The sequence below is a fragment of the Macrotis lagotis genome, chromosome X (assembly GCF_037893015.1).
Source record: "Macrotis lagotis isolate mMagLag1 chromosome X, bilby.v1.9.chrom.fasta, whole genome shotgun sequence".
NCBI classification, from domain to species: Eukaryota; Metazoa; Chordata; class Mammalia; order Peramelemorphia; family Peramelidae; genus Macrotis; species Macrotis lagotis.
Genome location: NC_133666.1, coordinates 579,604,338 through 579,632,161, shown reverse-complemented (window position 1 = coordinate 579,632,161; position 27,824 = coordinate 579,604,338). Strand labels below are relative to the sequence as shown.

General features: G+C 35.8%; 1 protein-coding gene and 1 pseudogene across 1 annotated transcript in view; both read left to right on the top strand.

Annotated features, from left to right (window-relative positions):
- EXT1 (exostosin glycosyltransferase 1) overlaps positions 1-27,824 on the top strand; it is a 342,884-nt gene that overhangs the window by 180,884 nt on the left and 134,176 nt on the right. The gene's annotated exons all lie outside the window — the stretch shown is intronic.
- On the top strand, positions 1,218-27,412 carry LOC141498310 (S-formylglutathione hydrolase pseudogene; annotated as a pseudogene).

The window sequence follows — 27,824 nt, the reverse complement described above, 5'->3', positions numbered from 1 at the left end:
AGCAGCTGTTAGGAACAGATAGTCAAGGGCTACTACATACCTTGAAATATTCTGTAGGACAGAGGAAGGAACTTGATTTAGATTCAGAGAACTTGTCTTCAAATTCCACCTTTCTTACCAACTACCTTTGTCATCTTGGGCAAGTCCCTTTACTTTTCTGGCCCTCAGTTTCTTCATCTACGGGGGGGGGGGGGGGGGGGGGGTTACATAAGATGTTCTCTGTGACTTCTTCCAGCCTTACCCTTAAGTTCACTATTAAAATCAGGATAGAAAAATGATGTAAGCCACTAACCAAGTGTCTTTAGGTAAAGATCATACTAAAAGTTCTTTTTCACTTCTTTTTTCTTTCTCTCATTCCACAAATATATTGTGTCAACAAAAAAAAGTATAGGAGAGAGTAGAACATTTAGCTGGCAAGTATTTTGTCCTTTTCTTTTGACTAAAGTACTAACATGGAAATCCAGATTTCAGATGCTCCCTCTGTTTCTGAAGTAAGGAAGAGCTTATGAACTTCTGAAATACAAAACTTAATGTTCTGGTTTATGGAAGACTATGGCTTCCAGGAACAACATCTGTCAAACCATCTCAGATGAAAAAAGTCTATAGACTCTTAGCTAGCCTCAGCACAGTCTATGATACAGAGCCCTCAAGGAGAATTATTTTTGATTTGCTACAGGAAATTTATTAAGCAATTTAAAAAAGATTTAATTATATGAAAGCTAGCAACCCTGCCCTCAAAGAGCTAATGTCCGGTTGATTGGTGCGAGTGGAGGGGGGGAAATCTTCATCAAGTTCACAGATAAGCATAATATTGACAACAATAATAACTGACATTATATAGTGCTTTATGATTTAGAAACTATTTCACAAATATTTCATTTATCCTTATGACATCCAGGGGAGGTAAGTAGCTATTATTAGCCTCATTTTACAGATGAGGAAACTGAGGCAGCAAACTTTAAACAATTTTCCCAGGGTTTGAGGATGGATTTGAATTCAGGTCTTTTTAATTCTAGGTTCAATATTCTATCCAATATGCATCCTAGTTGCCTTTTTCATACACACACACATCTATGCACATATGTTCCAATATCTGAAAAATATATTTGATATATGAAAAATATGTGTATATTACATACACAAATACACACAGATACACATTTATTTATTTGCTTATTTATAATTTACCTAAAGGCTAATCTTGTCACATTACTTTTTTTTAGGGTTTTTTTTTTTGCAAGGCAAATGGGGTTAAGTGGCTTGCCCAAGGCCACACAGCTAGGTAATTATTAAGTGTCTGAGACTGGATCTGAACCCAGGTACTCCTGACTCCAAGGCCGGTGCTTTATCCACTGTGCCACCTAGCCACCCTGTCACATTACTTCTTAAAAATTAAATTCTCAAGCAAAGTTTGGAATGTCAAAGGCAGTAAATGTGTATGTGTGCGTGCATGCTTATGTTGACATCCCAAATTTATATATATATATGTGTGTGTGTGTGTGTGTGTGTGTGTGTGTGTGTTGTTTATATACCACATAGTACACAAACAGACATTTTTATATGAGTTGGGTACATTTCAGTGATACTTGGGGTATTTTCTAGATGAACTCCTTGAATCCCTGAAGGCTGTCTTCCTTAAGAGTCACTGTATTCAATATCCCTAGTGCTACCCATAACTTGGAACCCAAAGCTAAAAGCTCAAAAAGTCTTTTTTGATATATAAGTAAATAAGGTTTTCAATATTGGTTAAGAGAGCACTTTGGGAAACATTTTTGAATGCACATTTAAGACATAAATATGGCTTTTGACACTTTGATTACATTTGCTGCCTGTTGACATCCCAAATTTTGTTTGATAATTTAATTTTTAGGGAGTAATGTGACAAGATTAGCCTTTAGGTTCCCAGAGCAAGGGTAATTTCAGCAGCAGTACAAACTGTTTATATGTTGGGCTGTTTTTGCTTGGATGATCATAGTCTGGCTAACCTCCCCACCTCTGTCAGTCTGATATGTTTCTGTAAATGCACAGGTGTGCTCTATTCTGGAAAATGTTGCAAAGCATGTTCTCAGGTATTAAAATTAAAATCTTTTGGAGGGAGAATTATAGACCATATCAAGCATGGGTGATAATTTTTGTATTGACTCAGAGGGAGAAGGATTCCAAGCAGATTTCCATATCAAGAACAGGACTTTTAAGAAGGTAAAAAGAATGTGACCATAATAGCGACTCTGTAGGGAGTGGGCAAGTATTAGTGTGCCCTGAAGTCCAGTGGCAAGAGTTTAGATTTGATTCTTTTCAGAAATTGGGATTTATAACATAAATTCAGAGGATTATATGATGAAATAACATGTTAGAATGGGAATGGGGTGCCCCCTGTTAATGGCAAGTAACATAATGGGAGAATCTTGAATGGGAGAGATCCTCAAGTGAAGGAGATCTTGACTAAAATTTTGACCTGAATTTGCCCTGCAGATTTCCTTCAAATATAAATAAGAAAGTAGACAGAAATGGATTTTGAGATTTTCTGTAGCAAGATGTTAAAAGAATGGGGCATTATTAGATCACTGAGGATGTCTCTCTCTGTCCTGATATGTCCTATAAAGGCAAAAATAGTAAGTTGGCTTTAAGAGATTGAGGAGTGTTAGCTAGGGTGGGAATCATAAAAGTCTAATTTTAAAAATTTTTTAGGTTTTAAAAATGTGGTGTGAACTTACTTTTAAAAGTTCACACTGCCTATTCAGTTTGTTTGTTTAAAAAAGAAGACATTGTATATGCGTTTCATGGATTTATGGATGTGCCCTGAGGAATTAGAAAACACACCAGCATCATCAAATGATATTAATAATAATATTAATAATAATAAAATATATGGTAATATTAATGATGATAACAATAATAGAATTTGTCTAAAGTGTTTTAAGATTTGCAAAGTGTTTACATACATTATCTTATTTATTTTATGTCTATTATGGGACACTCCATGATGAAATAGGAAAAGCACTAGATTTGACATTGGAGAGCTCCTGATTACTTCATTGGACTAAGGAAAAGTTATTTAATTCTTCTGAGTTTTAGTTTCCTCATCTATATAATGGAGGTCCTATTTAGTTCACAAGTTATGAGGCTTTAATCAAATGCAAGTAAAAGTCTTGGCAAGCTTTAATGTGTTATATAAAGTCATTATTGTTGTCTTCTTTGATAGGATTCAGATAGAAATGTTCCTGGAAAGAGTCAATGTCTCATTGTTCCTTCATATTCAGTGTTCTCATCATAAGTTCATAGATTTAGCCCTAGAAGGAACATTAGAAATAATTGAATCTAACTCCCTCATTTTACTGAGGACAAAATAGGCACAGAGAAGTTGAGTGACTTGCCCCAGGGTCACATAGCTAGTGTATGGCTATGAGTGCATAAAAACTGAGGTCTTTCTGAATTTAAGCCCAGGACTATATCCACTATACAATGGTACTGGGGTACATGGGTGGGGTGTTCAGGAGGACTAGTATTTCTGTTATCAGACATACTGAGCCCTTCTCGGGGCTATCCGTCTACCTTTGGTATCCACCTGATTCACCCAACTCTTACTTGTGGTTCCAATAAGCTACAGCATGCACAGTAGCCACACTTTGATAAAACCTTCTTGGCAGATGGTTGAGAGTAACCACCAGAATTCAAATCTGTTAATGAGTTAAGAGGAATTTATACCCAAAGCATGTGAAGACTTTGCTCAGTGGAATGTTCCAATGACTATGAAGGCATCTGTAGTGATGCTTAGAGATCATTCAGATAATGACCCAAATCATCTTCTGAATCCTAGGCCATTGTCCATGTGTTCTGACTTTTTGTCTTGCCACTTTTGACTTCAATAACTCTGGTAGAGGGAATGAGACTCAGGATGTTTTGCAGCTCTGACTCATTTAAATCTAATTCACATACAAGTTCTGTAATGCCATTGGTCCTCTTTGAAAACAAAGGAACACAATAAAAATACTGCCATAGCATAGATGATTATATTATTATTATCATTATTATTGATAATAGTATACATTATTATTAATTACTTGAATAATCTTTCTTAGGTATATCACTTAACCTCCCAGAACCTCATTTTCCCCATTTGTAAAATGAGAAGGTTGGACTAAATGATCTCCAAGGTCTATTCTAGCTCTGTCTTCTATATGATCTCAGTATTTGCAGTAGTCTTAACACTGAGTGTCTTCCCTCTTGCAGCATAGCATTTGGGATTCAAGGAATTCATCTAGCAAATACCCCAAGTGTCATTGCAATGTGCCCAACTCATATCAAATGGAGAGGCAGGATGTTTACCTAAGGAATAGATAATATATAATGGTTAAGACATATAAACTGGCAATGCAATACTAGTACAAACAGTAAATAGTTTAATTTAAAAACTAAGAGCAACAGGGCTTGGAAATTCTCTGTGTGGTACAATATCATTTCTCACTGTTATTCCTTTTTCTTCTTATCTGCGTTGCTAAATCTCATTTGAATGTATTTCTTAGTGCATGTTTGTAGGCATGTGAAGAATTATCCAAATATGAATCACCCTGATACTTGAAGTAATGTCTCTGAAAAACTTATCAAAATATATTTTAAAAAATGCTGTACAGGGCAGCTAGGTGGCCCAGTGGAGAAGAGTGCTGGTTCTAAAGTTAGGATATCTCCAGTTAAAATCTGTGCTTAGATACTTACTAGCTCTGCTCCCCTCAGCAAGTTACTTGAATTTATTTGCCTCAGTTTCTGTAAATTGAGCTTGAAGAAGGAATGGTAAAGCACTCCAGTATTTCTGCCAAGAAAGCCCTACATGGGGTAATAAAGAATAGGACATTATTGAAAAACTATTGACTAACAACAACAGGAACTACAAAATATTGTAAAAATGATAGATATTTTGCCAACCGCTCTTAGTCTCCTCCTTTCTGCATTTAGAAAGATCATAAGGAGAAAAAAACAAACCTGTCCTTTCTTTCCTAACATGAATTTGTCATTTTTTTCACTTTTTTTTCAAAGTAAGGGAGCAGATGATGGTCTTCAACATATATAGATTATATATATATATATATATCTCTTTGATCTATGAGTTTTGGGTGATAGGAAGAGATACCATCTATTAATGAGTCACATGGACATCAGGTTCTAAGCATTTCAGATATACTCATTATAGTTCATTCATGTTGACATCAGTTTTTTTGTTAATTAAAAATATTTAAAGGTTACATATGAGATTGCCAAAACCCAATTAATTTATCCAGTGATAAATGATGATTCTTACCTTTCACTTTTTCCTTTTTTTCTTTCTAAGTTGACTTTTCTGGTTATACCTTTGAATTTATAGGGCTTCCCAAACAAGAGACTGATTAATCCTCCTTTAGGGCTGCGAGCCTGAGTTTTCTATTGAGGTTACTAGCAGGATCACATTTTAGCAACTTTTGGACTCATCCAGTAAACAGACAATGAGAGTATCCACATATGGAGACTTGCATTTGCATGACTACTCATGCTTTGGACAACTATCATATCTGGATTTTCCCCAAATTTTCCTTTAAGTTCCACTTCCTTCCCTTTAAGTTCTACTTCCTTAAATGATATTCCCTTTCTTCTAGATAGAATAATAAGAACTTCTTGGGCAATGGGAAAGGTGCTGTTCCCAAAGAACTATCTGAGAGTAAATAGGAAAATTGATGGTTGTGTTCCTACCTACCCATCTAATCACTCGGGCTTATCTCGGTTTTTTTTTAAAGATCTTTCAATGAATAGTGAGTTATTCTTCAATTACCTATGCTTTTACTTGCTTTCTATAATAACTCACAGGATTTTTGAGTTGAAAGGGACTTTCATTGAGTCCATCAAGACTAGAATGGAATTTTGTCTATCCCCTAGCCAACAAATGGTCATTCAGCTTTTGCTTGAAGAGTTCTTGGAAATGGGAGTTGGGTAAGAGAAGTCATTCCACTTTTGTATAGCTCTTTATTTTTGATTAGTAAATGCTTCCTAATAATTAGATACTTTCGACCATAAGCTTATTTGGATGCTATGGGAGCCCTACAGCTGGGAGTGATCTAATCCTAATAGCAGAAAACAATTGTGAGCTGAAGTAACCTGATAGCCTGTTTCAATCAGTCTATTTCCCAGTTCTTTTAATGTTCCCTTTGCACTGGATTAGGGTTGTACATGAGAGTATGAAAGCAGTTTTGCTAAAAGTGAAAAAAATGGATTTTTGAGTTGAAAAAATAACTGGATTTTGAGTTGAGAGACCTGGTTCACCTGGGTTATTGTTAAGTTCAAATGGGAACTTGTGATTAACAAAATGTTTTGCAATTCATTAAGCATTTTTCAATTAAAAGTCCCTTTATATTGTATATTATGAATTGAATAGCATTTTTTACATAGCAACTATTATGTAGTGAGTGTATTTCAACCATTAGCCTACAGATGTGGAAATTGCAGTTGAGTTCCTGTGTCTAAGAAAAGGGTAAAACTGTGACTTGAACCCCATATCTTTTAATGCCAACTCCCATCTACTTCAACTTACTTTTTCAGATATTTGCCCAGTTTAGTGTCATTTAGTCCATCTCTTCTACACTGCTACTAAAAGTCACTTAATTCTGTTTGCCTCAGTCTCCACATTTGTAAAAGGCGTCTAGTGATAGCACCTAGCTCCCCAGTTTGCTCTGAGGATCGAATAAGATAATAATTATAAAGCATGTAGCATTATGCATATCACATGCATTAGTGTTTTTAAGTCATTTTTCAGTCAAGTTTGATTCTTTGTGACCCCAGTTGAGGCTTTCTTGACAGAGATACTGGAATTTGTTTACCATTTCCTTTTCCAGTTTAATTAGGAAATGACAGAGCAATTGTGTGTTATAAATGTCATTGTATATATTATTATGCCATTGGAAAGAGCAAATGAGGAGTTCAGAGAAACTTGATAAGACTTGTAGAGCTGATAAAGAATGAAGTAAGCAGTACCAGGAGTAATACATATATGTGACAATAAGAATGGAAACCTAAAACACTATTAAGAGGTAGTCAGATTTCACCTTTTAATATGTCTTGTTTCTGGAGAATGGATAGTGAAATATATCTTCCTGAAATGTATGTGAGGAATATACTTTCAAACATGGTTGCTGTGTTGTTTTATTTTGTCTAATAGATTTTATTTGTTTTAAAAGAATTTTGTAGTTTTCTTTGTTTAGTTTTAGTGGGACTCTGGAGGATAAAGAGCTTTTCAGTAATTTTATATAAATATAGGTATATGTGTTTATATCCTCTAGCTCTATATCTATCTATCCAGACTGATCTTTCAATTTATCTTAGATGGGAGTTTATGTAACATGATAGTTCGAGTGTGGAATTTGGAGCCAGGAGGAGATAGGCATACTTTAGGCTTATTTGGAGCCAGGTGGAAATAGACACACTTTAGACTTATTAGATGTCTGACCATGAGTGAATTAGTTAAACTCTGAACTTCTGCCAGTTCTCAGGTAGTCATAAGTTAGAAAAGATTATAATACCAAATTGGGAATTCATCTACATAATCACAATTTATGACTTATATAGTTAATAGTTTTGCTTTTTTTTTTCTTTTGGACCAGACATAATTTCATCAGCATGGGGAACTCCCTATGAGAATATTCCCTCTACCAATGGAGCTCATCCCTTGCTCTGCTAATTATATAGAATATCTATTACAGTTATCTGAAACAATGAGAAAGTAATGTGTTCAAGGCCATGCATACACATCCTGAATTATTGACAGCTTCAAAAATTGAGCAGGGGATGAGCTACATTAGTCACACATCTAGAAAGCTTCCAAGTCCAGCATTTTTAATCATCATTTTTGTTAAGCGAATGATCTGCATGGTTTCCGATTTCCTGTATGGGCATATCCAAGAGAAGCAAGAAACCTGAATCATGCACTAGTATGGATAACTCTCACCTTTAAAATAATTTCAGTTTCTCATTGAATGGCCTCTAGTCTTTCTGCAGAGCAAATGGGACACTAAGGTTGCCTTTACTTCCTAAATTTTGGAGACCTCATCTGGTCTCTTGGGTGGTTACTCACATGTGGTTAATTTTGCTTCTCTTTTGAATCTGTTCTGATTCATAATGGACAAGACTGCAGCTGACTGGATCTCCTAGTTCTATCTGTTTAGGCATGTAGTGATAATTATTTTCCTCTGAAATACATGATGTAACACATGAGGCCAGTAGAAGGTCACTGTGAGCCACATAGCGCAGTAATTACTGGCAACTTTTGATTACTTTGCTGCTCAGAAGGATTGAAAGATATTGCATAAAGGTGTAAATAGATATTTTCCTTTTAGCCTCTGTTAGCAGTGCAAGCAAGAGGGATCTCTATTCATTTAACATCATTCAGTTTCACTTTACAGCAGCCTTGACAGTTGAATGCAGGGCTGCTCATCAAATACAAAGCATATAGTCCATTCTCCATCCTTTAGAGCTATTAGCTTGAAGGACGATGCATATTCTTTACGTCCCCTAGCACAACGTCATACATACAGTATCTGTATAATATGTATTGAATCATTGAATGAATAGTGAATTTTCCATGCCCCATTCCAGTCATCTTTCTGGATTCCTTGTCCTTCTCCAAATTCATTAACACCCCATCTGAAGAGTGGTCAGGGAAAAGAGATGAAACTTAAACCAACCAATTTTCCTAATGATTAACAGTCTTAATAAAAACAATGATGAGAGAGGCAACTCTATTTTATAAAATATAACTAGAACCTTTGCTATTAATAAGGCATTCATTGAAAATACTGGAAATTGTTTTATAGGTGATAAATGAATAAACTACTTCTTAAATGCTTATTTGCCAGGGCTCAGTGATAGGTTTCTACCAAGCCAAAATAATAATCCCTGTCCTCAAGGAGGGCAATGCAATCTTTTCAAGGAGATTCTTTTCAAATGGGCTAAGATAATTCACAAAAAAAGGACCTAGACAAAATGGTGGTAGCATGGTATGGGGACGACCCAGAAATCTCGGAGGCCTGGTCCTAGGCAAACTGTGTCTAAATCACATTTGTCAGAGTCCAGGGTTCCAGTGTGGGTGGAGGAGTGAGGGAGATGAGGGATGATGACTAGGGCCAAAAGCATGAACTGGAAATGGCCAGGAAGAATAGATAATAGAGCTGTAAGGTAGTTCTAAGGGCATCCAATCCAATTCACGGCATCTTTAGATGAGGAAACTTGGACCCAGATTTACATGCAGAACATTGGACAATCAGATGGGGATTGGGATAGAGAACTAGATTGGTAAAGAGAATTCCAGGTGAAAAAACTTTCAATGAAGGTCAATAACTTCTTTGCAAATTAGACAATTCTTAGAACATTGAAGGTTAAGTACCTCGCTAAGGGTCACACAGTCAATATGTGTTAGAGGCCTAATTTGAATCCAGTTTTGTGTGTGTGTGTGTGTGTGTGTGTGTGTGTGTGTGTGTGTGTGCCAAATATATTAAGGAGAAATATGAGTTCATTTTTGAAAGAAAGGCATTCATAGCTTGGGAGTGGGGGGGTCTTGTTAGGAGGAAATGAAGGTGGGACTCCAGCTTAGCTTTTGGAGGAGAGTACAGATTCAAGGATTGAGCCCAGGTATTTTGAAACCATCTCTGTTTTGTTTTAGTATACTGTTCTTCTTCTGTGAGTGCTCTTTTATTTGTTTGGTGTTATTCTACTTTCCTGGTGATTAGCAGATATAATAAAAGGAGCCAAGAGGCAGTCATGGTGTACATGGTTATTGAGTTATTTTGTCATGTCCGGCTCTTTGTGATCCTATTTGGGGTTTTGTTATCAAAGATACTGGAGTGATTTGCTCATTTCCTTCTGTAACTGATTTTACAGTTAAAGAAACTGAGGCAAACAGCATTAAACAGCATTAAGTGACTTGACCAGGGTCACACAGCTAGTAAGTATTATTTGAACACACAGACATGCATATTTGAACATATATATATATATACATATATATATATATATATGTATATATATATACATGCCAAAAAAGTTGTCCCCCCCCAATGGAGTAGCAAGTGGTGGGAAGAAGGGAAAACATTTTTGTTCATTTTTTAAAAATAAAGCAGTGGGTGGGTATGTGTGGGTGTGATACAGATTTGAAATTTTGCATTCACTTTAAGATTAGGTCATTCTATTTTTACCTTGTTACAAGAGACCTCTCATGAAATGGAAGTAATCCATAAATATTTATAATGTAAAAACAAGAGCAATAAAACTGAAAAAAAAAGATAGGTTCTTCAGTGCTAATAATAATAGATAGCATTTATATAGTGTTTAAGATTTACAAAGCACTTTATACATTTTATATCTCTTGAACCTTACAACAATCTTGTAAAATGATAATATTATTATTATTCCATTTTAGAGATGAGGAACTTGAATTTCACAGTTAAGTAACTTGTGAATAAGTCAGGTCAAACAACTAGAAAGTGTATGAGACAGGTTTCAAACACAGGTCTTCCTAAAATAAGCCACCATGTTTCTTTGACATTAGTGCAGAGAGATAGATATTGGGCAGAGAGAAGGGTTTTTTCCCCCATCATCTTTAAGAAGTGAGTGCCTCTGAGAGTATCAAAGAGCAGTGGGAAAAGGTTTCCAGAAAACTCTTGTCTCTTGCTTTGCCATTCAACATAGTTCTACTATGGCAGAATTCAGTTGAAAGTAACCAATATCAAATTCCTAGCTAAACTAAATTGAAAGTCTAAGGAGGGTTTCTGTAATTAGGATAAAAGCTTATCAAGGCATGGCTGTACTGCCCTGAAATTCAGTGCATAATTACATTTCTCCTGTCCTCCATCTTCTCCAAGGAGCTACCATGTTGCTTCACAGTGTGGAGAATAGCCTATGTTGGCACCCAAGTTAATTGTTATGGATGTATGCTATCATTTTCAGTTTGCTTTTCTGTTTTTTTTCTTTTTTCTCCTCCACTGTTCTATGTGTTCAGACATATAAATATGATGTGTATAAATACCACAGTGGGTTCACTTAAGGAAAGTGAACTTCGTTCCCATGCAACCAGCATGTGGCAATAAGGATCATTCTCCTTATTGCTTCTAAATATGATTTAGAGTGTTTTAAATTATATTAATAATATTTTGACCAGGCTTTTAATTTCATCAGGAGAGAGTATTTCTAGAGAATTTCCACCAAAATGATTTAGCACTTTATCTGCAAGCTAGGAAAATGACTGGTGTTAATGACTTGACCAGAGTCAATTGACAAGTATTTGGCAAAGGGCAACCCTCACCTTATCTCAGTGACTCTAGGGTCATCTCTCTAACTCTGCTGTGTTGCCTCTGAATTCTCCTCTTCCTTTCTACCACCACTGCCACTACCCATCATCCCATGCATAATCACATGGGAAGGATCTATGTTTTCTACAGTACAGAAGAACTCGGTATTAGAGTTCCTTTCACCAATAAAGAAAACACCCACTGCTTAATAGACAAGTTCTGAGAAATTACTGGAAGCATGTGGAATGAAGTCAGCAAGCATTTATTAAGCACCTACTATGTTCCAGAAAGGAGGCAGCTAGGTGGCTCAACTTTGACAAGAAAAACCCCATGGATAGTACGGTTCATAGGATCATGAAGAATTGGACATGACTGAACAACAACAAATGTGCACATATGGCACTAAGCTGTCAGGATACAAAGAAAGGCAAAAACTCTATCCCAGGTCTCATTGTATTCACAGTCTAATGGGGAGGCAACATAAAAAAACAAACATGTAAAGATGAAATCTATAGAGGAGAGGGAAACTCCTGATTAATGGGCATCCCACAGGGGGTCTCTAAATTCAGTAAATCTAATAACTTTTTAGAGGTAAATTAATTAAGTATTTGACCAAAAACAGTTAGTGAATTTTATGATATAAATATGTAAATGATTCTTGGAAGAAAAAAGTTTCCCCACCCTTATAGAATAAAGGAAATAATCAATAGGAGTAGAACAGTAAGAAAAGACTTCTTGCCCATGGTCTTAACAGAAGTAGGAATTTTAAACCAGATTCTCCTGATTCTAAGCTAGCACTGTAGACTCTGCATCTCATAATGTAGCTCATAATCATAATATCAGACATTTATATAGTGTGTTAGTACTTGCAGACTCCTTTGCACCCAACCCCTGTTAGTCTCACATCATTAACTTCACCTAATAGTTGAACAGTTTGAGGTTCATAGAGATTGTGATTTTCCCCAAATCACATGGCTAGGAAGTATCTGAATCCAGGACCTGAATCCAGGACTTCCTGACTCCCAAGTATGATGTTCTTTGAATTGGGATGCATCCTGCTGCTGCTTCTTTGTTGTCAGAGGTAAAAAAAAAAAACCCTCAAGTAAAGGATAGATAGCAACTGGTTATTTTTCTTCTCTTGGGAGATGACAGAATCCCCAACATGTCTTATTAACTATACCTTCCAGGGGTCGTGTGAGGCAGAATGAATAATATTTGTAAGATGTTTCCGAATCCTCAGATGAAACGTATCCAGTGCTGTTATTTATTATTAAAATAGTAGGGGCTCCTGGGAAAATTGTATCCTAGGAGTTAATGAATTCAGCTTGAGGAGCTACAGGCTCTTGGCTTTACCTCAGGCCCTTAACCTAGATAGTTATTACTCTCAGGAAATGCCATTCCCACCAGGATATTACTATTATAAACTATGAACATGTTTTTAAAATATAGAAGGAAAAAAAATTGCCATTTGAGGTGGTGAAAAGGTAAAAGTTGATCTGTTACCATGGATTCACTGTTTTACATGGTTCCAAGACTAATTCTTTTCTTGGACCATGAACCTTAGCAATCTGAGGGGAATGTATGCCCAAAGACTCAGTCTAAGGTGGAAATCACAATTCATTTATTGAAAAAGTGGGCTGTGAGGCCAGGGAGTCTCTGAGAATCATAAACCCTTCAAACTGAGAGGGACCTCAGAGATAATACTATAGTCCAACCCTTTCATTTTATGGATCAGGGAACTTCAACCCAGAGAGTTGAAGTAATTTAGGTTATAGGTGTATGAACTCTTTGCAGGAAGGGATCTTAGAGGTCATCTAATTCGTTATTCAAAAAGCATTTACTTGTTATCCCTCAGCTTAGTACTAGGGACATAAAGAAAGAAAAAATCATACCTGCTTTCAAGGAGCTCACAGTCTACTTGGGAGCCAATGTGCAGAAAATTTGACCTGTTAAAATTTCAGAGGAAAGGCATCAAGGCCAATTCTTCCCTCATTTTTACCAATTATGAAACTGAGACCCAAATAATGTAAAAAGCCTGGAAGCATAGGATCATGGATTTGGTGATAAAAGGAGCTTTAGTGGTCATCTTGGCCAAAAGCCCTCATTTTATAGATGAGAAAACTGATTAACAGAGAGGCTGACTAGCCCAAGATGTCACAGGGATGAACTATTGGAGGCTAGCTTTGAACTGAGGTCATTTTGCTCTTGGTTCAGTGTTCTTCGTAATTCACCAGTATTGTGCCCTTGATTTTGCCGTATTAACATCTTGGGCAAGTTATCCAGTATCTCCATATCTGTTTCCTGCTCCCTAAAATAGAGATAATAATGCTGACCTATTTCTGCAGGCTATAGGGAAGTGTAATTAATGAATGATTGTGAAAGCAGTTTGAAAGTATAAAGTGTTCTGGAAACATTAAGTGCAGTAACCCTTAGGAAGGTAGAAGTTGGGTCTAAACTTTCTAGTAGGTTTATTATAATGATTATTTCTTGTATGGTTATCTTTGCTAAGTAAATGTGCTGCCCACTGTTCAATGATTATGTAATAAAATACCCCACTGTAATGCATATGCTCCAAGGAGAACAGTTAAATTGGATGTTGGAACCATAACTTTAAATTGCCAAACAGCTGTGCAATTAAAATCTCACCTTTCCTGTTTTTCCATAGTCTTGTTTAATTTTAGTATCTTTACTTTTTTTAAATTCTCTATCTGTCCCCTCCCCAGGCAATAGACCTGGTTTATGTTAACATTAGCCAGTTGTGTATGGACAGAAAAAAATCCAGAAATATGGAAGAATAAACAGAAATTTAAAACTTCTTGGCATACTCTCAACCCAATATCTAAATTATTCCTCTTTTTTGTGTTGTACAATAGCATTACACTTAAACTTTGCTGGATAATAATTTATATATGTATATTTCCTCTTAAACTTCACAGTAATCCTATCAGGTAGATTGATGCCTTTTTGTGTTATTTCCATTTTTTCATATATGGAAAACTGAGGTTAAGGGAGATTGTAGTTTCTGAGTTTCACACTGGTAAATAAGTGATGGAGATGAGATTCCAATCCAGGGACTTTTCACTGCTGATTCAGCAATACTTTCGACACTTCCAAATTTCACCTACTATGTTATATGATGCAGCCTTGGTTCAACTTTGATGTTTAATATTGGAACTGAAATTCTTTATAGAAGAAAGGAAAGAAAATAAGGATTTAGTACTTTTTCATTGTCAGGTTACCAACTTTGATCTCAATTTGATCCTTACAACACCCTTGGGAAGTAAGTGCTATTATGATACTTATTTTACAGTTGAGGAATCTGAGGCAGGTAGAGGTTAAGTGACTCTCCCAGGGTCATATACTAGTATCTGAAGCTGCATTTGAACTCATATCTTCCTGACTTCAGGCCCAGCGTTCTATTCACCCTCTCCATTTAGGTGCCTCAATGTCTAGCAGAGAAAGGTTTAATCTCTGTGGACTATTGTATCGAAAAGTTTATGTTGTATTCTGTGACAGTTTGGATAAAGGGCCCAAATAACATTGTCAGTCAGTTTACTTTGGGGCAACTCTTCCTTATTGTTCCCTTCTCTCTGCCTTGGGATGAATCATATTTCTCACTATATTTTGGTATATACATATACTTTTTACCAACTTGATCAAAACTCTTCTATTCCTGCTAACCTTGTATAATTTGGTCACTTATATACATCTTCCATAGAAGATCTACTCAATGAATTGGTCTTCCTGACTTCAAGTCAAACCCTTTATTTACTGTGCTATCTATCTGCTGTATGTATGGATGTATGTATGTATGTATGTATGTGTTCATATGTTGAACAACTAGGTGAAGCAGTGGATAGAGTGGAGACATGAAGATTCATTTTCCTGAGTTCAAATTGGCCTCAGACACTTACTAGCTGTGTGAGCCTGGGTAAATCACTTAACCCAATTTACCTCAGTTATCTGTTCATCTGTAAAATGAATTGGAGAAGGAAATGAAAAAATCACTCCAGGATCTCTGCCTTGAAATCCCACAAAAAGGGACTCAGAAGCAGACATGACTGAAATGATTAAACAGCATTGCATTTATATGTGTGTATCCATTTAGATATTTGCATATATTAATACTTAAATTTTAAAAAGTTTAAAAGAAGTATATTGTCAATAGAAGGCTGCCCTGAAAGTACTTGTATATTATATTATTACTGGAATAAATTCTCTTCCTCTCATCCCTTCCCCACCCCACATCACCCCCTGACATTTTTTGCTGCCTTTTTATATTGGTAATTAACCAAAGTAAGAAAATAAACATTATTTTAAATGTACCTTTGTCTTTGTTCCAGCCAGCTTGGTTGTAAAATGTTTATTTTTTAAAACAGAATTTTAAGAGCATTTAACTAAAGTATGAAATTCTTTTTTAAAAATCCAAATCCTTATTTTTAATTTACAAAGTCAAATTTAACTCTCTCCTCCAAGTCCCTGCCAGTTTTAATTACTCATACTTGTCACTTCCCCAAACTCTGTTGCTGAGGAAGAAAAGACATCCATCTTCACAGTTATAATTCTATTTAAGAAAAGCGTTGGCCACTCACCTCCAGAGTAAAGACTAAGTCAATGCTTTTGTATGTGTGTGTGTGTGTGTGTGTGTGTGTGTGTGTGTGTGTGTGTGCACATGCTGTTGCCGGAGACTAATATCATTCTCTCTGACCTGACAATGCACTCAAGATTTTAAAACAATTCTAGAAGATGAGAGAAGGAAACATTTGCAGCATGAAATTATCAGTTCCATTACCACCCAGGTGTCAAGGAAATGAAGTTTTTCTATTACAAGATGGCAGTAAATCACATGAAGAAGATGACATCTCATTAACATGGGCAACGGTATCATAATTTATGTATAATAACTTTTCAGTGTCAAGCTTTAGTATCATTAAGTCTTTCCAGGGTAGCTTCATTTTTATTTAAAATAATACTAATAATAATGCTGTAAAACAATTTTATTAAAATAAATGCACAAAAGACAATGGAAGTAACAATGGCATTGTGGGTTCAAACTGACATGGCCATAGCATCTCTAGTTTCTTTTCTGAATTATTTTTAGTTCAGTTTGAAACTTTGAAAATCTGAGATTCTACACTTTAGCAGACAGCCTTTAAAAGTGACCATCTCCCTTCCTTCCTATTCATCCCTTGATGTTTAAATCTTTGATGAGGAGGCCCTCTGAACTTGTCTAGCATAGTTCTCAAAAAACAGACATATATTCCATCACAGAGGTTACTCTTCAAGACTTTCAAGGTTGGTGCAACCCACCAACAAATACGTTCCACTGGCAGAGGCTTAGAAAATCCAGGATCACTCCCAGACAGGAGTGAGCTGAAGTAAGCTTGAACTGATCCAGAAGAGCCAATGGTTCAATTTTCAGTGTGAATATTTACTCATCGGAAATTGGCAAATTCTACAAATCAGGTTTCAATTTATTGTTTTGTTGGCTGTTTAGATTTTAAAAAGTGATGGAGTGGGGGCAGCTAGGTGGCGCAGTGGATAGAGCACCAGTCCTGGGAGTCACAAGTACCTGAGTTCAAATTCAGTCTCAGACACTTAATAATTACCTAGCTGTGTGGCCTTGGGCAAGCCACTTAATCCCATTGCCTTGCCAAAAAAGAAAAAAGAAAAAGAAAACTTAAAAAATAAAAAAAGGTGATAGAGAAAATATCAATAAGGCAGATTATACTTAAGAGTATGACTTGGGTACTTCATCTTTCCCTTCCCCCTCCTCCTGCTTTAATATAATACTCCTGCGTACAGGTCTTGGAAAGACTATTGCATTGAATGAATCAGTACTCTTTAGAATCATATTCTAGGTTTGCTACTTTCAATATGTTTGGTCTTATGTAAGTCATTTTATAACTCTAGAGCTCAGTTTCCTACCCTCTAAAGTTAATGAGGGGCTCACATTTGATGTCCTTTATAGTCCCTTCCAGCTCTAAATCTATAACCAATGAGACACCTGAGTGAAACTTTATTGTCTTTTCATTTTAGTTTATTTTTTTGTAATTGACACACATTTATGTTATCTACCAATCCCCCTATATAAATTAAGAAATAAAAATAAAAATTTTGTAACAAATATGCATTGTGACACAAAACATCCCCACATTTCCAGGAAGATGTTAGAAGAATTATTTTAAATTAATACAAAATGGTGCATTAATAATTAATACAAAACACACATTTTTAGTTAATTTGAAATTTAATTAATACAATATAAAGCACCTAAAGTCCTTTATTATCTGTGAGGCATTGTTTGGCCAATTCAAAAAGAATAAGGGAAGAGAGATACAAGAGTGATTTGCAAAGAAGAAGGTGCTGCACAAATAAAAGTTACTGTAATTGCTTTCTCTGCTCTCTATCTTATTTTCTGTCTCCTTTATTAAGTTACTTTTCCTCTTTTTTGTAGGCTTCCATTTTTCTCTCATAAAAACTAGTTGAGCTGTGCTTGACCTAATTGAGGCTGTTGTGTAAATTGTCAAAAATCAATTCAAAGAGCAAAAAGCCTGAGCAGCTGCTAACCATTACTCATCATAGTAAAAGCAGCAAGTGAGAGAGTTACCAGTTACCACTCTGGAACCTCCATCCATGTCTATAGACTTCCTTTTCTCTTCGTTAAGATGTCTACTAAGATTACTTTTACTCAAAAGCAGGGTTTGTTTCCTTTTTTGTGTGTGTGGCACAGACTTCTTTGGCAGTTTGGGAATGCCTATGGACTTATGTTTTTAAATGCATCAAATAAAAAGCCTAGAATTATAAAGGAAATCAGTCACATTGAAATTGTTCTCAAAACATTTCAAAAATCAAATTCAAGGACTCTCAGCAAATGCCTACTCTAAAGGACCATCTACCCTCACTTTTGGCCAAATAAAGAAATGGATCTATTGTGTCTCAGAGAGCATTACCAGTAAAGTCTGGATACCCATTGACTTATATTCTAATATAAGTGGATAAGCCACTGGGGCACCAATATCTCTTGGTAGCAGTGATTTACAGGAGTCCATCAGACCAGACACTTTGAAAGTAACGGTTGTTTGTCAGGAAACGTTAAAAGACTTGAATTCTCCTTTCTTCCAAATGGGTATGTAGCTAAGAGGGACACCAAGCTATTGCCACAGATCCCTAGGGATAGTTTGGAACTTTTCAAAGAGACAGCAAATCATACCCCCAACCAAAGTTCCCACAGATTAACCATAAGAGTCAACCTAAGCCCATCTACAGCAGTTTCAAATTAGTAAAAAATCAATTAGTCTCATTAGTTACATTTTGTGTCCCCTAGTGGAGAGGAGATGTTTGAGATTTTTAGACTCTTGTAGAAAGATAGGACAAAGGTTCTTTGGGATCTCACTTTCTTCATCTAAAAAAGAGGATGTTTCTCCTTGTGACCTGAAGTCCCATTTCAACTTTATCTTGGATCCTTTGAGGCCTGTTTGTACCTCTTACCTTAGAGGTCCTTTGATGGTGGACTCACACCCACTGTCTCTTTTCTCTCTGAATTTCAGTGATTATAATCACTGACATTTATATAGGGGTTTAACATCTGCAAAATACTTTATATTGGTTATCTCTTTTGAGGCAACAACAACCATATGAGGTATAATTACTCCTTAATCACTTTTATTTTGCAGATGAGAACACTGAGACTTTAGGGTTAAATGACTTCATAGGAACCTTGATCTAAAGATGGGAGGGCCTCATCTAGTTCAACCCCCTCTTTTTACATAAGAAAAAAAATTCAACAAGCATTTTTATTTTAAAAACCTCCTGTGCTGGATAGTGGAGATAAAAAGACCCGGAGAAAAACTGTCCTTGTAATCAAGGAGTTTGCTGATTTCATGTGTTCTTATTTGTTAAAAAAAAAAAAAAAAAAGATATATTCAGAAACCCAGTGGTCCAAACTTTTCTCTGAGAAGGAATTTTTCAGAAGATTGAACTTGCCTCTTGGAAAGTGATTGTTAAATGCTTCCTGATGGTTGTGTTGTAAACTGACAGATGATTTGGTTGTTAGGTGGCAGGATACAGTCTGGCTGAACAGACAATTTAAAATTTGTCTATACTTTAGATTCTGAAATCACATTTCCTAGAGTATTCACATGGGTTGGAGGATTTAGGAGATCTGGATTCTAGTCTCTTCTCTGACAGCATTTAGCACTATGAGTTTGGGCAAATCCCTTACCTCTGAGCTGCAGTTTATCTGTAATCAATTAATCAACAAACATTTTTCAAGTTCCTACTAGAAGTCAGATGCAGTACTAAGCTCTGGGCAAAAATAAAACAGCTGCCCCCCTCTTTCTCCCTCTCTAGTTTCATTTTTATTTTTTTTGTAGGGAACTCCTGGTATGAAATTTTCCCTCCACAGCTTGTAATTTATAGATTTATAGATGGGACTTGAGAGATTAAATGAATTGGCCTATGGTGAGTATCTAGGACATCTGAATCAGAACTGGAACCCAGAATTTCCTGATTCTAAGACCAATTCTCTGTTACATAGCCTTTCATCAGTCCAGGCTATAAGTTACTGAGTTAATTCACAGGTCTTGAAGGAGATTAAAGAGATCCAAAAGAGACTTCTCAAATTCTGACAAAGGATTAAATGCCACACTGCCTCCTTGATTGAATCCTTCCAGTTGTGTGCTGGGGTGTAGGTATGTATAAGGGCTATAGAAGGGGGAAATTTGCCAATTCTGATATCTGCCTCATCACTTTTATCCCTTGTTTCCTGGTGCAGCTGTTAGCCAGACACTTAATTGCAGTGATCCTTCTAGTCTTTATCTGACCAATAGCCTCATCCTCTTTTACTCTGATAGCCTGAAAATACATGTCATTTCTAGGAACTTCTCAATTCTGCTTTTCATTTGGAGCATTAGTTTAGAAAAAAGTCAGTTAGCATGCCTGGCTCTGGGCTTTTTCTGAAGCATGTATTATGCAGGGATGCCCTAAGGAAGAATAAGTTTGATGTAACTAATCACTTAAGGTACTTCAAGAGACACTAGATAAGTTTAAGGCATTAGTATTATTGTTTTTTACTACTCCCACAACCTCTAATAATGATGAACAAATTGAGTGACTATTGTGTGGGAGACAGTATGCTAATCATGGATGTGACATTACACTTAGAACTTTAGAAAAAAAGTTTGCACTCCAAATTTGTGTTCATTTATCTAAAGAATGGTGTTATATGATCAAGGCTCCAAATTAAATCCTAATGGGCTATTTTGCTTTGTTCTTTTTATGCTCACAAACCTGAATTTGACCTTTAACCTTACTAGCTATCTTCCAAATGAATTCCATTAGTTACAAGGAGTACTGGGAAAGAAGGTGGATGAATCAACACAAATCCATGCCCAGTACTGGGGAAACAGCACAGAATGTGTACCCTTTGCTGTGAAGCAAAAACATTATTATATATGAAATATAACACACAAAATTACTGTTGATAACTTCTTCCATCACTGTGAAATAAAATGAGCAATCTTAACTGGTTAGATGTCAAAGAGACTTTAGAGGTCATCTAGTACAACTTATTCATTTGGAAGATGAAGAAACTGAGGCTCAGAAAAGTATAGTGACTTATTCAGGCCTAGGGTTCTATAGCATCCAATTTCATGTTCTCTTCTACTCATGCCATTCACAATGACTAATTCTAAATGTTACCATTTTCCCAATATTCATAGATCATTTAATGGATTGTTTCCTCTATGTCTAAAAGAGAATGGAATCTGAATGAGAGATTAACCAGAAAATCTCAGTTTAAGTATCCTGCCAATTAATCAATACCTATGACTTTTCTTCACCTTGTATCCCAGGACTAACCCAGTCTCTTAAAGCTATAATCAGATTTAAGACTGCTTGGAATAGGGGTTCTGCTTTAACAGATCAAACCAGATGACACATGAGTTCAAAAAGTCAAAGGCATTTAATGAAATAAGGTTCCAACAAGAAATTAAAGCAATCAGCAAACTTTCCCAGAGTACATACCTACAATATGGGAGGAAGACACCTGCCTTTCCAGTAAAAAGGAAGAAAAGATAGTTGGCTTAACTCTTGGTACTAGAACTGGAAGTTGATCTTCCCAATCAGTTTTCCTTCAGGCTTATAAATCTTGCAGGTTTAGAAATCACTGCTTACCTTGGTTAACTGTGGTATTGGAGGTAATAGTTTAATGGGAAAAGCACTAGCTCTAGAGTTGGAGGACCTGGGTTCACATCCTACCTTATTATTTGTGTGACCTTGACAAAGTTAACCTTATCTCTTTGAGTGTTAGTTTTATAATCTGTTAAAATGCGTTAGATGTCCTTGAATATTCCTTTAAACTCTGGATTTATGACTATCCGACCATAGGTCCTAGTCATTATCAGAGTCTAGACCAATGATGTTCAAATCCTCCTTCACACTCTCCATTCAACTACTGTTCCTTACTTCAGTAGCTGTCCTAGGTTTCCATTCTTCTACCCTCTGTAGGGTCTCAAAAGCTACTGCTTATTCTAGTTCTCATTTCTCACTGCCTTTGCTGTAATGACTCTGGTCCTTCCCACACCCCCCCAAAGTAAAATCTCCTTTGTCTCCCCAAGTTTTACTTGTGAGATTGCCCACAGATTCACTTCTCAAACTTCACATACTGAAGACTAGCTTAACCATAGCCTTCTGAGACATGTAGAATAGAGATTCTCTCTCATTAAGGAAGGCTCTCTTGTCACCAAGGCATTGTGGGGGGAGGGGATAGAGAGTCCTTTTGCACCTCCTTTTTCTGGCCCCTTTATATTGACCCTCTTAAGTCAACAGACTGTCAGATTGCAGAGGCAGGAAGTATAGAACAAGCTTGTGTATGGCTATGGCAATAATCCAAAGCTTTTATGGTTCTCTACTCCTTTCTCATTTTGATGAATTTCCACTCTCAGCGACTTTCCTAACAACTATTCAGCGAAATCAGGGCCTGAGTCTTCCTGGACTCACAGACCATAGATAAACAGATCTCAGGAGGAGGTGCTGTTGAATAGTAGGAAACACCCTGATTCTGATTATACTCTCTCTTCACAGAGTGTCTTTATCACCACCCCTGATTTTATCTTGGACCTCAAATAGACTTTTTCAGATGTAAAATCTTTACATGTAAAATCAAACAATCTCTTGTGAAATAGATAACTTCTCTTTCTGAATCTGCCTGTGAAATTGAGTTCTTTCTCAGAGACACCACTACTTAGAGGAATGGGAAAATAGGTAACTCAGGTAACTTGTTGGAGGGGAAATCTATTAATTCCTTTTCCTTTCCTGGTTCACAGTTAAGTGACTAAAAGCTGAAGAATGAGGTATATGATTCAAATTTGTCAACGTTCTTTTAAAATGACCAAGACCAGTCACTTCTAGGACATATATATCTTAAAACTTCAGAACTTCAAACTTGGTTCTTCTGAGTTAATTAAGAAAAATTAATATAGCCTCTAATTATTAGTTGTGAAAACTGAAATGTAATGCTATTGTGACCCAAACCTGAAGACATTTAGTCTCAGATAGAACCTCAAAGAGATCATGTCTCTACCACCATCTACATTGTACTTCTTAAGTGGTGTATGGGTGGCATACTTGAATAGCAACCAAATAGCAAAGAAATTATGCCCTTGACTAAAAAAAACAGATTGAAACAGATTCTAGCAACAAGCATATTGAGGGATTTTAGAAAGTATATGGATATGACAGTGTGGAAATGAAATACCAAATTAAATTTGGGCAAGGCAGACACTGGAAAATGTCCTGGCTATCTGGTTCAACTTTCATAGAACAAACTTTATTATAAAAGCTGGCTAACACCAAGCTGCAGCAGAATGTGGCCTCGTTGTTGTACCAGACTTCCATCCATATGGTTGCAAATATTTAAGGAGAAGATGACAACTGAGACTTTGGTACTGGTGATGATTTTTTTTATGTGAATGCTACTGAAGAACCTTAGAAAACCAACTGTAGGATTTGCTCATATAATAGATGAGCCACCTGACTGACAAATGCCAATTTTCCAGATGACCCAGAGAAGATGTCTATTTTTGGCCATTCTACTGAAGGCCAGAGAGCTCTGATTTGTGCTTTGATGAATCCCGGAAAATCCAAATCTGTGTCAGCATTCTCTCAAATCTGCAATCTAGTTTTCTGTCCTTAGGGTAAAAAAAAAAAGGATTACAGTGGATATGTAGGATCAGATCAAAGTAAATGGGAAGCAAATGATCCTGTTCATCTTGTGAAATCTTATCCTTATTCTCAGTTGGATATATTAATTGATAGAAGGTAAAGAACTGTTCCTTAAAGATGGGCAATTACTTCTTGACAACTTTATAGTTACTTGTGTTGAATGGAAAATTCCAGTTGATTTTATATTGTAAGACAGATATAATCTTGCAAAATACATGAATGAATATTCAGATTAGTAATCGCATAATTATAAAACTTGCCATATGAACAAAACTTTTGAAATGATAGGATTATACATTAAAAACATTGCCTGTGAACAGTTACTTCCAATTTTTATCAAAGGCTGACCACCTTCTGAATAAACATATAAAATCAAATAATTTGATTCTTTTTTTCCCCTGTAAGTACTCTTATAGAAGATATATCATAGCTTAGCATCAGTTTGAAATTCTTGGTAAATTAAGTTTAAAAGAGTGGTCACAGTTCACTGTGACATAGTTGGACTTGGGGACAATAGTTGTTGGACATTGAGTGAATCATTTTTTAGAGAACTAAATTATGAAATTGTTCGTGCAACCCAACCCCTTCATTTTACAATTGAGGAGAATGAGGGACAGAGAGAAGCCAAGTGATTTGCCCCAATATCATTCAATCATTAAGTGCCATAACTAACAGGCTTGCAATATTTGCAATAGTAGACCCAAAAGACCTGAGTTCAGGGTTTGACTCGATAAATCAATCAACAATTAATCATTAAGGCACTGTGATAGGGGATACAAAACATAATTTAAATATTAAGTAACTTGTTAGTGGTAGATCAGCTAGTAAATATCAAACTCAGAACTTGAACCCAGGTTTCAAAAACAAGGATAGGAAAATAGAAGTGAAACAGCTTCTGATCTCAAAGAACTAACATTCTATGAGGAATAAATAGCCTTCTGTGTGTATGTAGACATATATATGTATACTATATACTATATACAAGATTAGAATATATACATATATATATACACACACACACACACACATATATGCATATACAGCAAAGTAGTTTGCCCATGGATGATACCAGGAGCTTCTAGAATTCTAGAATCTAGAAAACATTCTAGATTCTAGAAAAAAATCTCATATACAACAGAGTTATGAATGAAATTAGGGATTCTAAAAGGAAGAAATAAGGAGAGAATGCCTCTGCCCCACCTAGCCCTGTGACCCTAGAGAACTCTGATTCTCAACATTCTAATTTGCAAAATTGTGATGATAATAACAGCATTTGTATAAATAACCCTTTAAAATTTACAAAATGTTTTACGTTTTTATTTCATTTGATCCTTATAGCAACTCTATAAGGTAAGTCTTATTTTTATTCCCATTTTATAGCTGAGGAAACTGAGGAAGAAAAGTTTGGGGATTTGCCATTTAATGTGTAAAATAAATTTGAACTCAGATCTTCCTGATTCAGTTCAACATTGTAACACCCAGCTTCCTAAAAATACCTTCCTCTTGGTATTATAATAACAATGACAAAATCACATTTGGGTATTGCTTTAAGGTTTGCAAAAAAAAAAAAAAAAAAAAAAACAACTTTACATGTTCAGCTGAGCCTCAAAGAAGCCTGGAAAGTAGATAGAACAAGTAATATGTCCATTTTACAAATGAAAGAACAAGCTCTAAGAAAGAGAGTAGTTTACATTGATGATGGAGCATCTTTGACTCACAGCCCTGAATGAGAGTACTGGGGTACTTTTAGGCTCTTCTGGCTATTAAAAGCTTCTCTTTCTCCCCCTTCCCCCACTTTTGACTTATGAGCTTACAAGAAAGACACACATAATTGAGAAAGACAAAGCATTTCAAAGGAATTCAACAAAGGTCCCCCCACAGTAATCATACCCAGGTTTGATTTGTCTTCTTTGAGGCTACCTTTCTCTTTCTCCTCCCTCTTTCCCTCTTAGACCTGTTAGGGGACACCCAGTTCTAAAACAGTAGGAGTTGAATTAGATTCTTTCAGGGATAATAAAGTGCTGGGGTTTAAAAATACTGTTCCCTTCACTTTCAACAGCTCCATTATTATGCCATTGTCACTAGAGGAGCCATTCACTGCTGTAAAAGAGGCTTTGCCTCCAGATCAAAAGAAAGGAAATGCAAGATTGCTGTTGGGGCTCTCTCTTCCTGACAAGGGCATTTTCATTCTCCTGCTTAGGTTTATCTCTCCTACTACAGTCCATAGTTGGTTGTTAGATCTACTTTGGATTGGAAGGGGACCCATCTCTTTGATATGGCTATAGCTTCTGAAGTGTTTTTAGAGTTCCCCTTTTTAAAGCAACATTTTTTAAATAAAATTTTTTTTGTAACCTTGCAATGTATTTTAACATAGAATCATAGATTTCGGACTTGAAGAGAACTTTGGTGTCATCTAGACCAACCCTTTCATTTTTATTAAAACATGCTTTTTGTTTTATAGCAGATGCATTTTCAAATATACACTTCCTCTTCTCCCATACCCAGTGAATTTTCTCTTGTAAAAAAAAATTAAGAAAAAGAAGGGGAAAAAAATGTTCACCAAAACCAAAAAATGAATTGACCAAGTCTGATAGCATATCCAACATTTTACATCACTAGATTTCTCCCTCCCTGTTCCCTTAAGATCATAGGATCAATTTAGAGTTAGAAGGGACCCAGGTAGAACATCTGGTTCAGCCTCTTCATTTTATACTTGAAGAAACTGAGGCTGAGAAAATATTTACCTTGTCCAAGCTTACACAGATAGCAAATGTCTAAGACAGAGCTTAAACTCTGGTTTTTCCTGACTCCAATTTTTCATCCATTTTGCCATCTAGTAAAAGAAAAAAGATTAAATTTCTCCTCTCTCCAGAGCTTGGTCATTACAACTGCACATTGTTCAATTGTATTTGATCTTTCCATTTATATCATATGTATTATTTTTTAGTTTTGCTTATTTTATACTACATCATTTCATGTATTTTTAAATTCTTTGTTATTTTATAACAGATTAAAATTTATTTTTAAACATTATTTTATTTCATTAACTATTTCCCCACTCCATATAAAAAGATTTTAAAATATTTATAAAAATTTTTTTGGATTCCAATTTCTTTGTCTCCTTCCTGTCCCCCCCCCACCGAGAATGTAGGCACTTTGATTTGGATTATACATGCGAGATCATGCCAAACATATTTCCATATTAGCCACATTACAAAAGAAAACAAACAATAAAAATAAAGAAAAATTTTAAAGGCATGCTCCAATCTGTATTCAAAGTATAATAGCATTTTTCAGTACAATTTTTTTTGGAGAAGTCTTAGTTCATTGTCTTGATGCTTTCAGAGTTGATCATGCTTATAATATTTCTGCTGCCACGTATGATGTATTTCTGGTCATGATCACTTCAATTTGCATGAGTTCATATAAGTTTTTCTAGGTTTCCTTGAAATTATCCTGCTGGTCATTTCTTATAGCTCAGTAGTGGTATTCCACTATAATCATATACTACAACTTACTCAGACACTCTCCAATTGATAATCATCCCCTCAATTTAGAATTCTTTACCATCGCACAAAGAGCTGCTATGAATATTATTGTATTTATAAGTCCCTTTCCTTTTTCTTTGATATCTTTGGAATATAGACCCTAAGGAGTGGAATTGTTAGGTCAAAGGGTATGCAGAGTTTATAGCCCTTTCGGTGTAGTCCCAAATTGCTCCTAGAATGGTCAGTCTAGTTCACTACTCCTTAAATTTTTTCTAGACTCCTTCACTACTCTCCAACATTTATCATTTGCCTTTTCTGTCACATGAACCAATCTGATAGGTGTGAGGTGGTGTCTCAGAGTTGTTCTAGTTCATTGTCTTTAAAAAGTAGTGATTTAGAACATGTTTTAGGTTTTTTTTTTTTGCAAGGCAAATGGGGTTAAGTGGCTTGCCCAAGGCCACACAGCTAGGTAATTATTAAGTGTCTGAGACCGGATTTGAACCCAGGTACTCCTGACTCCAGGGCCCGTGCTTTATCCACTGCGCCACCTAGCTGCCCCAATTTAGAACATTTTTTCATGTGACTATTGATAGCTTTGATTTCTTCTTCTGAAAACTGCTTATTTATATCCTTTGACCCTTTATCAACTGTGGAATGGATCTTATTTTTATAAATTTCACTCAGTTCCCTATATATTTGAGAAAGAGGCTTTTATCCAGATCTTTGCAACTTGTTGCAACCCCCCCCCCCCCCAAGTTTCTTGTGTTCCTTCAAATTTTGACTGCATTATTTTTAGGGCAAAATCTTTTTTAAT